This window comes from Zootoca vivipara, chromosome 14 (genome assembly GCF_963506605.1).
Source record: "Zootoca vivipara chromosome 14, rZooViv1.1, whole genome shotgun sequence".
In the NCBI taxonomy this organism is placed as follows: Eukaryota; Metazoa; Chordata; class Lepidosauria; order Squamata; family Lacertidae; genus Zootoca; species Zootoca vivipara.
Genome location: NC_083289.1, coordinates 46,834,825 through 46,850,867, shown reverse-complemented (window position 1 = coordinate 46,850,867; position 16,043 = coordinate 46,834,825).

Below are 16,043 nucleotides of genomic sequence, written 5' to 3'. Positions count from 1 at the left end.
TTCAAAATTAGAATCATAGAATGGTAGAGTTGTGCAATGCAGGAATCTTTTGCCCAATGCGGTGCTTGAACCCACAACCCTGGGATTAAAAGTGTCGTGGTCTACCAACCTCTGTTTAAATATCTCCACTGAAAGTCCATCACCTCCCACTTCAGTTAATAAACCATCAATGTATTTCAACCCCCTTCTGGCAAAAACTACTATTTTGGATTTGGTTTTATAGATGAGCAAAACATTTCCTGAACGGTAAATAAGGAACTGCCTTTACACAGCAACACTCTCTTCTTTGAAATCCAGCCGACTAGTTTTATTGCACAGCAAAAAAATAGCCATCAGAATACAGAATAACACTAAAAAAAACTTTTAGAAAATGCATATTGCAGTCTAATGGAATTGTAAATCTTCCCGTTTAAGCACGAGCAAATCCAGCTCTTTGGGGAATTTAAGTCCTTTGTTGTGCTGACGCACTAGGAATACCTCTCTGTGCTGCTTTGGCTGAGGATGGGTTTGTTTTTGTTTTTGTTTTTTGCACCAAAACATTTCTCTCTTGGTTATCATATAAAACTTTGTTTGGAAGGTGTTTACGGCTGTCTAAGGGAATGGAGGCTTGCAGAGCCTGGGGCACTGAGCTATCACCTGCTGCTACCAAAGGGATACACAGCAAGATGATAGACGAGAGTGTGCATTATGACACAGAGTCGGTGCGAGGCTTGGAAGGATATCTTGCAGTTCCCACCCAATGCTATGTAGGAAAATAACTCACACTGCCTGTCATTACGATGCAAGATCCTCTGTTATTTACAGCCTAATTAAGGATTAACACCCGGCGCAAGATAAATGCCGTACCAATATAATCTTTCACCTCCCAGCCCCCAAGGATTCTGAATCTGCCTGTGTAACTAAGTGTATTTTGCACAGCCCTGCTGGGCATCTGTGAGTGTCTTCCCAACAGCAAGCATGATTAGTTCCTTTGATTCCCTTTGGATACCTGCAGGGTGTCTGTCTCTCTACTTGCAGGACGACATCTCGTCTTTGAATGTTTCCTATGCACCATGCAGCCATGAAGAATATCCACATTTCCATGCTCTGTAGAAAGCAAACTCCGGATAAAATGTGTGGCTTGCTTTTGTCCGGGGAGAAGGAGGGCTGGTTCAGAGGTTTTTAAGTACCATGACTTTGGATGGCAATAATCAGAAGCTGCTTCCCGGTTGGGGCGGAGCCACAATGCTAGTTTTCCAGGAGGTGGGCTGCTGAGGCTTACTGGGAGGGAGAAGATGAGGGATGAAGCAATGGGGAGGTCATAGTGGTGCAAACACACTGGCAGAACCAGTGGTGGAGCTTCATGCTCCAGCACTGGGAGCAGAGAGCAGGCGGGGGCGCGGCTGACACGCGTCCCGGGGGGGAGAGCGCCACCCGCATGGGCATGGTGCACGTTCTGGGGCATGCCACGCTGCCCACATGGGCGTGGCACACTGCACACAGGGGCGTGGCATGTGTTCTGGGGGCGGGAACCACAGCCTGTGGGGGTGGGGCACCCAGCCCGGGTGAGGGGGGGCAGCCGCAATGGCACCCTACCGGGATCGCGCTGCCAGGGGCGGCTTGCTCCCATTGCTCCCCTCTTCCTACGCCTCTGGGCAGAACTATTCAGAGACCCTATTGGTGGGTTTCTGTGGTGGAGCTTCATGCTCCAGCACCGGGGGCGGGGGTGGGACTGGCACCAATTCTGGGGACGTTCTGGAGGTGTGGCACACCTTCTGGAGGGGTGTGATGCACGTTCCGAGGGCGTGGCATGCCTCGCGGAGGGGTGTGACACGTGTTCCGGGGCGGGGCGGGCGTTTTGGGGGCGGGCGCCACGATGGCACCCCTTGGAGTCATAGCTGCCAAGTTATCCCTTTTTAAAAGGGATTTTCCCTTATGCTGAATAGGCTTCCTCGCGAGAAAAGGGAAAACTTGGCAGCTATGCTTGGAGTCCGCCGCTCGGGGCGGCCCGCCCCTATCTTCCTACGCCCCTGGTGGGTTTGCACCTTGTGCCTCTCCCCTCCCAGTAAGCAACAAAAGGTAATAAGATTGGCCTGCAAGGACCAAGGACCCATCTAGTTCATCATCCTATGCATACAGTGGCTGAATAGATGCCTGTGGAAACCTGCAAGCAGGACCCAAGCACAAGAGCACTCCCTCCATCCCATACCCTCCAACATTTCCCTGATGAAAATAGGGATGTCCTATTCCATAAGAGGTAGGGACCCAGGTGGCGCTGTGGGTTAAACCACAGAGCCTAGGGCTTGCTGATCAGAAGGTCGGCGGTTCGAATCCCTGTGACGGGGTGAGCTCCCGTTGCTCGGTCCCAGCTCCTGCCAACCTAGCAGTTCGAAAGCACGTCAAAGTGCAAGTAGATAAATAGGAACCGCTACAGCGGGAAGCTAAACGGCGTTTCCATGTGCTGCTCTGCTTCGCCAGAAGCGGCTTTGTCATGCTGGCCACATGACCTGGAAGCTGTACGCCGGCTCCCTTGGCCAATAATGCGAGATGAGCGCGCAACCCCAGAGTCAGTCACGACTGGACCTAATGGTCAGGGGTCCCTTTACCTTTACCTTTATTCCATAAGAATAATTTTATTTTTTATACCTCGCCCATCTGACTGGGTTGCCCCGGCCACTCTGGGTGGCTTCCAACATATATAAAAACATAATGAAACATTAAACATTTAAAAACTTCCCTAGACAGGGAAGCCTTCAGATGTCTTCTAAAGGTTGTTTAGTTTAGTTAATTATCTCCTTGGCTCGGGAGTCGCATAACTCCATACTCTCCAATATTTCTCAGATGAAAATATGGATGTTCATAATACTAATACTAATACTACTAATAATAATTTATACCCCACCCATCTGACTGGGTTTCCCCAGCCACTCGGGGCGACTCCCAACAGAATATTAAAAACACGATAAAACATCAAACATGAAAAACTTCCCTAAACAGGGCTGCCTTCAGATGTCTTCTAAAAGTCAGATAGTTTTTTATTTCCTTGACATCTGATGCATTCCACAGGGCCACTGGAAACTGCCAGAAGGCCCTCACAGCTAGACCTCAGTGTCTGGGCTGAACGATGGGAGTGGAAACACTCCTTCAGGTTTACAGGGCTGAGGCCGTTTAGGGCATTAAAGGCCAACACCAACACTTTGAATTGTGCTCAGAAACGTACTGGAACCAATGTAGGTCTTTTAGGACTGGTGTCATATGGTCTCAGCGGCCCCTCCCAGTCACCAGTCTAGCTGCCACATTCTGGATTAGTTGTAGTTTCCTGGTCACCTTCAAGGTAGCCCCACATAGAGCACATTGCAGTAGTCCAAGTGGGAGATAACCAGAGCATGCACCACTCCAATATTTCTCAGATGAAAACAGGGAAGTTCTAAGAAAAAGCAGGACATTCCGGGACCAAATCAGAAACTGGGTCAGCTTCTGTAAATCTGGGGCTGTCCCTGGAAAATACGGACACTTGGATGGTCTGCCCTCCTACAGTTTCCAGCAACAAATATCCAGAAGCATTACTAAAGGCCTGGAAACGATGCCTTATGAGGAACGGCTTAGGGAGCTGGGTATGTTTAGCCTGGAGAAGAGAAGGTTAAGGGGTGATATGATAGAGCCATGTTCAAATATATAAAAGGATGTCATATAGTGGAGGGAGAAAGGTTGTTTTCTGCTGCTCCAGAGAAGCGGACACGGAGCAATGGATTCAAACTACAAGAAAGAAGATTCCACCTCAACATTAGGAAGAACTTCCTGACCGTAAGAGCAGTTCGGCAGTGGAATTTGCTACCAAGGAGTGTGGTGGAGTCTCCTTCTTTGGAGGTCTTTAAGCAGAGGCTTGACAGGCATATGTCAAGAATGCTTTGATGGTGTTTCCTGCTTGGCAGGGGGTTGGACTGGATGGCCCTTGTGGTTTCTTCCAACTCTACGATTCTATGATTCTACTATCTCGGACCATGGAATCAGAGCATTGCCATCTAGGTTGGTGGTCATCACTGCCTCCTGTGGAAGAGAGTTCCACAGTTTAACTATACACTGCATGAAGAAGCACTTTTGTTTGCCTCTCCTGAATCTTCTAACACAATCTATTTGGGTCTCATGTGATTTGAAATCTCTCAAAGTAGCATTGATTCCATTTGTTCAAAAACTGATTTCCAGCAACCAGCATTGAGAGGCACAATGCCTTTGGAAGTAGAACCAGGGCTTTTTCCCCAGCATCTCTCAGGTGGGTACCATTGACATTCTAAGACAGGCATCCCCAAACTTCTGCCCTCCAGATGTTTTGGACTACAATTCCCATCTTCCCCAACCACTGGTCCTGTTAGCTAGGGATCATGTGAGTTGTAGGCCAAAACATCTGGAGGGCCGCAGTTTGGGGATGCCTGTTCTAAGAGAATGGTGTTCATGGTGAGTTCCTCTTTTTCTAGAATAATAGCACTGTGTAGAATGTGCACCGGATGTCTCAGATCCTTTGTGCTAAGTCCTCCACCCACCCAGTCTGACCCACCAGTAGCCTTCCTCTGACCATATGTTCGAGTCAAGGTATGTAATTATTTATAAACTTATTTATATGCCCACAGCAAGGCAGCTCACATATCATAAAAAGACAATGTAGTTTCACATAAAACTCAACAATTTAATGGCAGCAGTACAGAACTGTTTAGAAAGTGAGCCAGTTAAAAATAAATAAAAACAGCGGTAAAGACCCCAGCAGCTAAGGAAGCTATACATTCTGAAACACTGCTCTAATTTAAGCTCATAAAATGAAGGGTGGAAGGTGGATGAAAAGCCAAATAAAGAATATTGCTCTGTGAACAGCAGGGCAGAAGGGAAGGTAGAAGTACGTTTGGTTGGATCTTAATAATAATAATAATAATAATAATAATAATAATAATAATAATAATTTATTATTTATACCTAATAATAATAATTTATTATTATTATTTATACCCCACCCATCTGGCTGGGTTTCCCCAGCCACTCTGGGCGGCTTCCAACAGAAATATTAGAATACACTAATTTCTTAAAGATTAAAAGCTTCCCTAAACAGGGCTGCCTTCAGATGTCCTCTAAAAGTCTGGTAGTTATTTTTCTTTTTGACATCTGGTGGGAGGGCGTTCCACAGGGCGGGTGCCACTACCGAGAAGGCCCTCTGCCTGGTTCCCTGTAACTTGGCTTCTCGCAACGAGGGAACCGCCAGAAGGCTCTCAGCGCTGGATCTCAGTGTCTGGGCAGAACGATGGGCGTGGAGACGCTCCTTCAGGTATACTGGGCCGAGGCCATTTAGGGCTTTAAAGGTCAGCACCAACACTTTGAATTGTGCATATATTGCAGTCAAGGGCAGAAACAAGTAGTCCGGTGAGACTGGTGGCTGAAAGAACGAAGAGCCGTCAGGTTTACTACTCCTGCCAAGCAAAGCGATTGTGAGTACAAGTTTACATGTGGTCACTATGCAGTCATGGGGCTAAGTAAAGGAAGGCCCGGAGCTAACTGGAAGAAGCAGGAAAGGCGGAAGTAAAGCCTGAGGAACCACTCTAGAGGATGACAAGTGGCTTCTCAAGAAGGAATCAGCAGGAGAGGAAGAGAGTTTCTGTCTGCCACCCCTCACTGGCTCAGGTAACATATTGCAAGCCCTGTTCGCTTCACTCTTTTCACCTCCCCCTCTCCACATTCTGGTCTGTGTTTTGTTTTGTTGTTTTACGATGTTCCTTTAGCAAGTGCCACCTCTGGAGCTGTTGCACATTTTGCTCTCTATTTCAGGGGCATGTATCACCCTTTGGATGAAAGCATTCTTTTGATTTGCCTCCAGGTCACCCTATTTCAGGGGTGGCCAACTCCCAAGAGACTGACTTAGTTTTTATTTTGGTATGAGCTTTCGTGTGCATGCACACTTCGTCAGATACTATCAGGTATCTGACGAAGTGTGCATGCACACGAAAGCTCATACCAAAATAAAAACTTAGTTGGTCTTTAAGGTGCTACTGAAGGAGTTTTTTAATTTTGCTTCAACTCAGACCAACACGGCTACCTACCTGTCCCAAGAGACTGCAATCTACTCACAGAGTTAAAAACTGGCAGTGATCTACCCCCTTTTGGGGGTTCAGGTCAAAGATGTTGAGCTTTTTTTAGGAAGGAGGAAGGTCCATTTTGGGGAGGTTTGGGTCAAAGTTGTTGAGTTTTTTCAGGGAGGAGGTAAAATGTTGAATTTTTTTTTTTAGGGGAGCCACAGTTGTTCAGCTTATTTGAGCGGAGCAATGATCTACCAGAGATCTACCGCAGACATCCAATGATCTACCGGTAGATCACGATCTACCTGTTGGACATGCCTGCCCTATTTTATCTTCTGCAGGGGCCACTGAGGTTTCTCTGGCAGCTGGGAGGGGCCCCAGGAGGTTGAATCTCCTGCCCCGAGACCAGACCCAACCACCCCTCTCCCCTCCCCCCCCGTTTCCCTGCCCTCAAAAGAGGAGATTGGTACTATCCTATGGGCACTGGGAGACCCCACCCCACCTCAAGAGCAACCTAAAGGAGCAAGCCAAACTCCCCGAGTCTGGTTGAGCTTTCTAGAGTGGCAAAGCCACAACAGCATCCATTGTCTTTCCATGCATGGTGGGCAGGCCTAAAGGTGTGGGGCAGGAAAATTGCTCCAGCAACCTGGAGCTGTTGCTCCGATTGGGCCAGAACCAGCTCTGGTGCTATCATGCCATGGTGATTGTGCTGGCTTGGGATCCAAGAGATCCCAGGCTGGTTCGGTCCCAGTCTCCCCCTTCTGCATTCCACATTTGGTTTTTTTCTTGTGACTCCCACCTGTCAGGATCCCTTTGGTGAGACACTGCTTCAGGTGGAAGGGAGATTTTCACTCCACAGGTACCGTAGCAGCCGATGAGAGGCCAATGGTTTCTGTGGGTGAGTTCCCTAGTTCAACTCTGTTCTGTGTGGAGAGTTTTGTTTTGTGTGCCGAGGTACCAAGACATCCCCCCAATAACTCACACTACACACAACAATTTTAGTTTAAGGTTTTTGACATTAAATTTGGCCACAGCTTTATTAAAATACAAATGATGCGAGTGGTTGCTTAGGCATTGGTTCCCCAGCCATCTGTCCCCTGCCTGGGACAGATCTGACTCCCTCCAGCCTAGTAGGGGAGCCAGTAAGTAAGCACCCCCTGAGAGAGGACGGGGCAGGGGGCACAAGCCCTTCTTGTCCTCTCCCCAGATGCTCCCCGAGGCTCATGTGCAGTCCTGGCCCCTAGCGGGGATAAACAGACAAACATGTGGAGCCCCGGGATTTCTTTAACGGAATACTTCTATAAGGCAGCAGCAATCATGAGGGTCAGGCCCAGCCAAAATCCGTACCCCTCGTCCATTTTATTTGAACCAATGCCTAACTGCAACCTTACAAGTTGTGACTCATTGCAGTGTAGTAGGCAAAAACCACCTGGCACCAGCCAATCAGCCAAGTGGCAAAATTCCTACCAGGCCCCTGAATACAGGCGACCCCATGACAGGCGCCGCAAGGTCAATTGCAAAGGGCCTAAACAATAGCGGAGGGAGGGCGGGAGATTCAATGCAAGCAGCAAAGAGAATGCACAAACTGCTCAGCATGTTTATATACTGCCAGGGCTGTCAATCAAGCAATTGCAACATTACATGCTAAATTCCCCAGCAAAAGCAATTCCCACCAATCAATACCTGAGGTCATCCAAACTGACCCGCCCCCAACCCTGGGAGATCTTGTTAACCTTTCCGCAACCCATGCTCTCCCCTTTGGGGAGAACCTGCTTTATCCGTCCTGAATTTTCGACCCATGCTTCTTGTGGGAACAGCAATTCGTATTCTGGGAGCCATACAACTTCGATGATACAACTTCGTTCACCTCTTCCCGGTGGGCGGCAATGGGGCCAGGCAGCTGGATCACAACACTATGCCGGCTTAGGGGGCAGAGGGTTGCCACATCCTCCCTGTGTCATGCCAGTCGCGTTGTTGATGGGGTTCTGTTTTTGCTTGGGTGGAGGGGAGGTTGTAGCCTTCGCCTGCCCCTCCTCACTAATGGTATCCCTTACTTAAAGGGATCTGGGGTGTGAATCCTGTCTGAAGCCTGGACGTGGGCTAGGGCCATGTCACAGCCCCCACAGGGACCCCTCGGGGTACCCCTATTTCCATCAGTGGTTTACCCTTAAGTGGACTCCCTTCAGATATAGTCAAGATATAGCCTGGCTTTACCCCAATGCCTAAGCCATGGGTAGGCAAACTAAGGCCCGGGGGCCAGATCTGGCCCAATTGTCTTCTAAATCTAGCCCACAGACGGTCCAGGAATCAGCGTGCTTTTACATGAGTAGAATGTGTCCTTTTATTTAAAATGCATCTCTGGGTTATTTGTGGGGCATAGGGATTTGTTCATTATCCCCCCCCCCAATATAGTCCAGCCCCCCACAAGGTCGGAGGGACAGTGGATCAGCCATTTGCTGAAAAACTTTGCTGACCCCTGTGCCCCTAAGCCAAACCGCTTACGTCTGTAACCAATAAAGTTGCGGCCTATTTGAACCCATAAACCAAAATACTTCGTGTCCGTGTGCTTTATTGTTTGCCTGGGAACTTTGTGGCTCGGTTGCTGAAATGTACTCGGAGTCGAGAGTGAATTTCATGCTCTTTATTCAACTCATAGTCATCAAGGAGAAGAGGAGAAGAAGAAGAATGGCTCTTTTCCCAAAACCATCTGCTTATATACATTATTTACACAATGGGCCTTGCGTGATTGGCTACTTCAGGGCTACACCTGTGGGCCAATTATATTGTGGATTGACTTCTGCCTGCAGCCTGATTGGCTGCTCCTACAGGCCAATCAGGTAGCAGATTCACTTCTGCCAGCCGCCTGATTGGCTGCTCCAGCAGGCCAATCAGGTTGCGGATTCACTTCCACCTGGAGTTGGATTGGGTAGCTCCCGCTGTTTCTGAATCCTATTGTTCTAGGATTCAGCTCAGTACATAACAGTTGCCTTGGCACGCAACGAATACACATACACATACAACTTCGATCAGGAAGAGTTGGCAGGTTTTTATTCTGGGAGTGGCTGGCATATGTTTTCTCTTTGAAAAATTTAAAAACTCCTCTCCAGATAGTACGTTGCTTTAGTAGGCTTATTAATTTTGCCGTTTTGGGTCAATGGGAGTCATTTGTAATCTGGTCAGATTCCTAGACACTGTTAGTAAGGATGCTGAATACATTCTGAAGCAGTGCATGCCAGGTCTATTTTTAACAGCTATCTTGGGCTGAGGAACAGTTAATGCACCTGTTGTTGGACAATCAGACCATGAGCTATGAGGTAGTCTTGGAGCAATGGTATATATAAAAAAAATTCCTTGCAGTAGCACCTTAGAGACCAACTAAGGTTGTAATTGGTATGAGCTTTCGCGCGCATGCACTCTTGGTGCAATGGTGTTGCAGTCATCCGAGGTCCACATTGGATGTTTTCATTTGGCAGGAGTTCTTTCCATAAACTGTGGACTGCTGGGAAATTTTCACAGACAGATACTGGCTGCACCATGTCACATATTCTTCAGATAAGTGTGCATGCACACTAAAGCTCATACCTATGACAAACTTAGTTGGTCTCTAAGGTGCTACTGGAAGGATTTTTTTATTTTGTTTTGACTGCGTCAGACCAACACAGCTACCTACCTGTAACATATTTTCCAGACAGGATTCCCAAGTCCACCTCAGGTGATGTCATCAGAAAAGCAGAGATTCCTGCTATTTGCGGTGGTTTTTCAAATGGTATTGCAGCTCAACCCTCTGAAGCTAAGCAGACATGCCACAAGGAGGTCAGAAATGAACAGGTTACAGGTAGGTAGCCGTGTTGATCTGGATCGAAGTAAAATAAAAAAAATTCCTTCAGTAGCACCTTAAAGACCAACTAAGTTTTTATTTTGGTATGAGCTTTCGTGTGCATGCACACTTCTTCAGATATCTGAAGAAGAAGTGTGCATGCACACGAAAGCTCATACCAAAATAAAAACTTAGTTGGTCTTTAAGGTGCTACTGAAGAAATGAACAGCTTAGAGGTACCTCTAGATCCTATGCTATTGCTGTGTAATAATAATAATAATAATAATAATAATAATAATAATACAGTGGTACCTTTGGTTACAACCTTAATTTGTTCCAGAGGTGCGTTCTTAACCTGAAACCATTCTTAACCCAACACCAGGGGCATATGAAGTGGGGGGTGGAGGTGGAGGTCCGTCCCAGGTGCCACTGGGGGGGTGACAAGATGGCCCCTGCCTCCCCCCAGCTGTACAGCGGCTGAGGGCGCATGCAGTCAGTATGGGTGCCGCTCACACGGCGTCCGTACTGGTTGTCGCTCTCACGCACCGTCCATACGGGCATCTGTACAGGCTGCCTCTCGCACGGCAACTGTACTTCTCATGTATACGGGATGCCACATATGCGCACTCCATATGGGCATCGCGCGTGTGCCACCAGGCAGTTCACCCCGCCCCTCGGCCCGCCCCGGGTGCCGGACAGGGTTCATCCACCACTGCCTGAGGTACCACTTTAGCTAATGAGGCCTCCTGCTGTCGCTGTACCACCAGTGTGTGATTTCTGTTCTCATCCTGGGGCAAAGTTCTCAACCCAAGGTGGTACTACAGTGGTACCTCGGCTTACGAAGACGATCCGTTCCATGGTGCTCTTCGTAAGTCGAAGTCTTCGGTTGTTGAAGTGCCCATTCTGCACATGTGTGGACCGCGCACGCCGCTTCTGCGCAGGTGCAGAATGCGCATGCAGCGAAAAGACTTCCGGGGTTGTCGACTCCATAAGCTGAAACATTCGAAAGTCAAGTCATTCAGATGTCGAGGTACCACTGTACTTCCGGGTTAGCAGAGTCTGTAACCCGAAGTGTTTGTAACCTGAGGTGTTTGTAACCTGAGGTACCACTGTAGCAGTAGTAGTAGTAATAACAATTGAAGGGAGAGATTTGCCAATTGTGTTATTGAGCTAAGTCTGATCATATAGTCTGCATTGTATAATTGTATAATTCTGAGTGCATGGCTTAGCCACACCCCCAACCCCCCAATTGCTCTATTTGCCTCTCTGTGTGCCAAAGGGAAAGCCAGACAGAATGCCCTGCTAAGCTATCAAGGCCGGATGACTGTCTTGTCTGACGCTATCACGCTATCAGTCTGACGCACAGAGAACAGGCACTCAAGGCTGCTGGAAGATGCTACCGGGGCAGCATGAGTCAGCATGTGTTTATGCACAGGACTGGACACAGGAAGATCCATATATATACTTGTGACCCCCTTGCATGCGCACATTTACAGACCTCGACGGGGCCAACTTTGCGCAGCTTTCATAGATTTGAAAGCTGCGTTTGATAGTATCCCGAGGAAATTACTATGGGATAAACTTGCCCGTTGGGGTATAGATAGAAGACTTCTGTGGCTTATCTCCCAACTTCATGCCGGGTCTGTGGCCAGGGTGAGATTAACCCTTGCTGGCGACCTAACAAACCCAGTGCCAGTAAATAAGGGAGTACGCCAGGGCTGTATCTTAGCGCCACTTCTTTTTAACTTATTTATCAGTGATATGAGGAACCCATTAGCCGACTCACAAAAATTTATCCATGCCCCTCGAATAGCTGATTATCGTTGTCCATTACTTCTCTATGCAGATGATGCGGTGCTACTCTCTTACTCCAGAGTGGGTTTAAGGAGGGCACTAAAGATTTTTGCAACTTATTGCTCTCTTAATCATCTGTCTATCAACCACACCAAGTCCAAAGTACTGATATTTTCAAGGAGTCGTAAACTTTATTCATGGAAACTGGAGGGTACGAAAATCGAACAAGTACATAAATTTAAATATTTAGGAATTTATTTTCAGTATAATTTAGGGTGGAAAGCGCATGTTGAATACCTTCAAAACAAGACAAAAGCCCTATCGCACTCCCTCCTCCGTTTTTTCTTTTCTGAGGGGGCCCTATTCATCCCTGCGGCCTTGAAAGTGTATAGCATTAAAGTGTTGGCTACAATGGCCTATGCTGCCCCTTTATGGGCTGCTTTTGCAAATCTCTCACCTTTAGAGTCGCTTCAAAGCCAATTCTTACGTCGACTCTTAAAATTACCAACATGCGTAAGTAATGCTGCTATTCGTTTAGAAATGAAGACACCTTCAGTTGAGTTAGTCTTATGGAGGCGAGTTTTGATTTACTGGATATCCCTATGGCATAAACTCCCGAACCACTATCTTATTCAATGCATGTGGCGGGATGACTTCACAAATTTGTGGACCGGAAAAATCCATGCCAAATTGTTGTCCTATGAGATCTCTCCCTCTGAATTGCTCAAACTGGATTTAAATGCAGCAAAAAGGTGTATAAACCAAAGGTTGGATGATGCGGAGCTATACCAAAATTGTCTAGCTGGCGGGGGAGTCTGCTCACCGTTAAATATCGGCATAACCCCTATTTACCGTACTCCATCCTACTTAACAACGCTTACGGCCGCGTCTCATCGATATGCCTTCCTTAAAGCTAGGTTCAATGTTTTTCCAACTAATGTGCTGAGACATAGATTTACTAAGGGCCAAGTCTCTTCAATGTGTGCTTGCGAAATGAAATCAACTGAATCTTTACACCATGTTATGTTTATCTGCCCTATGTACAGTTCGGCTCGTGCTAGTATATTAAACTCCATAATCCAGCCTATGGCTGATAATCCAGTTGACCTTCAGCTAGCCTGGGTTCTTCAAGATGTGGACCCTTATATCACTCTACAGGTTGCTAAATTCCTAACAGCCGTCCTCTCGTACAAGAGACGGAATGGAATGTTAGCTGATTATTGATAGTTATAAGAATTTTTTTTTTAATGACATCAGATATTGATTTTAGTTAGGCGCCTAAATTTTTAATCTTAATCTTAAACCTTCAAGATATGTTTTTTGAATTGTTAATATTTGTCCTCGTGAGCTGTGAATTGTGTTATATTATCTGTGGTTTGTATGAGTCTGTGGTTTTTATTTGATTTGTTTTGTTGTGTTGTGTTTTATGATGGGCGTACAGCCGAATAAACATATTTGATTTGATTTGATATATACTTGTGACCCCCTTGCATGCGCACATTTACAGAGGAGGGGGAAAGGAGCCCAAGAAGTGTATAAGAAGCTTTGTAATTTGTGTTTCTTTACTCTTGTCATGAGGCTTAACCACCAAGTCTCTCTTAATTAATTAAGAATTAAACTCTTTCTCTGGATTCAACCCCCGGTGTCATTATTGGCTATCTCTGTCCTTGCCTGGGCGCAACTTAAAGGACCCTTAGTAGCTGATAAGGCTACACAATAACAATAATAATATATATACCCCGCCCATCTGGCTGGGTTTCCCCAGCCACTCTGCTGGGAGCTGATGGAGTTCCTTCCATCAGTTTCAGCTGTGCCCCTATCTAGACAGCGGGGGTTACATATGTGCATGACACCTGTTCCGCAGATTATATACAAACACTAAGGTATGTTTTATTTTTGTATTTTTCTGTATTTTTTCAATGTTAAGATATTATGGACTGTATAGACTTGTGTTCATGTTGGCCATTGGCCTTAATATAACGTATGACATAATTAATGATATATATTTATTTGATTTATTTTTTGTGGTTAAAAAACCGAAGAAATTCAAACTGAAACAGTATGATCACCTTGGATCACTGTCTCGCACGTCGTTATAGTTTATAAAGATAAAAACAGTTATATTTCGCCCACTGGAATTGGTCGACGTGTTGCCTCTCTTTTTTTTGGTATCCTATCTAGACAGGGACAGCCTAACTACTGGTGCCTATGCTCTGGTAACCTCTAGACTGGATTACTGCAAGGCATTATACGTAGGGCTGCCTCAGAAGATGGATTGGAAACTCCAGCTGGTGTGGAATTCAGCAGCCAGGTTGCTCACCCCGGGGCAAGACAGTTTTAACATATTACACCAATCCTAGACCAATTGCACTGGCTGCAAATAAGTTTTCAGGCTCTATTCATAGTGCTAGTTTTGGCCTATAAAGTCTTAAATGGCTCCGGGACATAATACCTCAAGGACTGCCTCTCCTCATATGAACTTACCTCTGCCTCTTCAATGAGAAATCTGGTGCATGGCAACACAAGAACGGGCCTTTTCTGCAGTGGCTCCCCAAGGAGGTTCAGCTGGTGCCTTTATTATGGACCTTTAGGTGCCAGGTGAAAACGTTCCTTTTCCAGTGCCCTTTTAAATGTGTTGTGGGAGGGGAGGTTATTGATTTGTTTTTGTTCTTTATTTTTATTGCGTTGTTTGCGTTTTGTTATGTATTGGCAATTTTATGTTGCGAACTACCCTGAGATCTACGGATGAAAGGTGGTACACGGATTTAACAAATAAAATAAAATAAATAAATAAGATCTGGGCCGGACTAGGAAGGTTCCGTATCTGTAATCCTAGAGAGGCACTGCTGATCAATGTGAAGCTGTTTGTCTGATTTGGTATAAAAGAGCTTTGGTTTCCTCCCAAAAATGACTTCCCTACCACAGATGATACTTTCTGGGCCATATGTCACCAGAGGGAATTACTTCAGTGTATTTCTGGGCAGGCTCCCAGTCGCCTCCTTCTGCACTGCAGGGAATTGGACTAGATGGCGCCCTTCTCCTCTACTACAACTCCTATCAGCCCCTGGGAGAGACGAAGACAAAGACAAAGACAAAGACAAAGACAAAGACAAAGACAAAGACAAAGACAAAGACAAAGACACAAAGACACAAAGACACAAAGACACAAAGACACAAAGACACAAAGACAAAGACCCACTGTTGGCACTTGTACACCCACCCAGTGTACATGAGCTAAGGTGGCCTCAGGGTGCCATGGCAGGAAGTGGCAAAGATAAGGCAGTGGTTGGTGGACAGTGGCTGTCAATTGGTTGGCAGGGGCAGGGGAGGAGACCTCTGTTCGCTAGTGGAAGAGATGTGCTGCCCGAGGCCCTTCCTGGGTGGGCGGGGGGAAAGTTTCTTTCCTGTTTGCAACCAGTTTCCACCCCTAGCAGGTCGCTATTGGCAGATCTGGTGATGCTGCATGGTAATCGGAAGTGGGGAGCAAATGAGGGCTTCTTTCCTGGCTGCAGATGAAGGCAACGCTGGATCAGGGGGCTGCTCTATGTCTCTTTTTGTGGTGGTGGTGGTGTCAGAGGGTGGGCGTTGGTGGCGCGGTGCGGGTGTCCTGATTTGCCCTCTCAGCATGTTGGAGGATATGGATGGCAACAGCGGAAAGGCCACAGTTCATTTATAAGAGCATTTGCTCTGCATGAAGAAAGCCCCAGGTTCAATCCTTGGCATCAGTTCAAGAAGGATACTGACAAGCTGGAACGTGTCCAGAAGAGGGCAACCAAAATGGTCAAAGGCCTGGAAACGATGCCTTATGAGGAATGGCTTAGGGAGCTGGGTATGTTTAGCCTGGAGAAGAGAAGGTTAAGGGGTGATATGATAGCCATGTTCAAATATATAAAAGGATGTCATGTAGAGGAGGGAGAAAGGTTGTTTTCTGCTGCTCCAGAGAAGTGGACATGGAACAATGGATTCAAACTTCAAGAAAGAAGATTCCACCTAAACATTAGGAAGAACTTCCTGACAGTAAGAGCTGTTCGGCAGTGGAATCTGCTACCAAGGAGTGTGGTGGAGTCTCCTTCTTTGGAGGTCTTTAAGCAGAGGCTTGACAGGCATATGTCAAGAATGCTTTGATAGTGTTTCCTGCTTGGCAGGGGGTTGGGCTGGATGGCCCTTGTGGTCTCTTCCAACTCTATGATTCTATGATTCTATGATCTCCAGGTAGGGCTAGGAGAAGACACCCTGCCTGAACCCATGGAGTGCAGCATGCTGCCAGTCAGTGCAGACAGCGCTGAGCTAGATGGATCAACGGCCTGTCCTGGAATAAGTCCTGTGGTTTTTCCCCCGGTATGCAGTTTTTGTTGTTGTTGGAAGACTGTGTCCTAAAATTCAAAGAGGTGCAAATTTCA